This window comes from Theobroma umbraticum, unplaced genomic scaffold (assembly GCF_002168275.2).
Source record: "Theobroma umbraticum cultivar Fairchild unplaced genomic scaffold, ASM216827v3 scaffold_228.0, whole genome shotgun sequence".
In the NCBI taxonomy this organism is placed as follows: domain Eukaryota; kingdom Viridiplantae; phylum Streptophyta; class Magnoliopsida; order Malvales; family Malvaceae; genus Theobroma; species Theobroma umbraticum.
In genome coordinates, this window is record NW_018397274.1 from 886,491 (window position 1) to 886,795 (window position 305).

Sequence of the window (305 nt, forward strand, 5' to 3'; positions counted from 1 at the left end):
CTAAATCTTACCTCTCTTCCTTAATTTATTTCAATGGTTTGAATTGCAAACCTAGAGTCCTAAATTATTTATAAAGGTCTCCCGACTCATCTTACAAAAATATCTATTTTGACCAAAATGCTATATCCTTATGTGGATTGAAATTAAAATAGATTCATTAAGTTCAAGCTTTAATCTGGCTATATATGACCTATAGGTATATCCTCATCCTATACGCAAATCAAGTAATATGATAATATGCTATCCCAATTTTAGTCTACACTAAACTTCCTTTTCCAAGTTTGTTTAGGTTCCTAAATCAATTT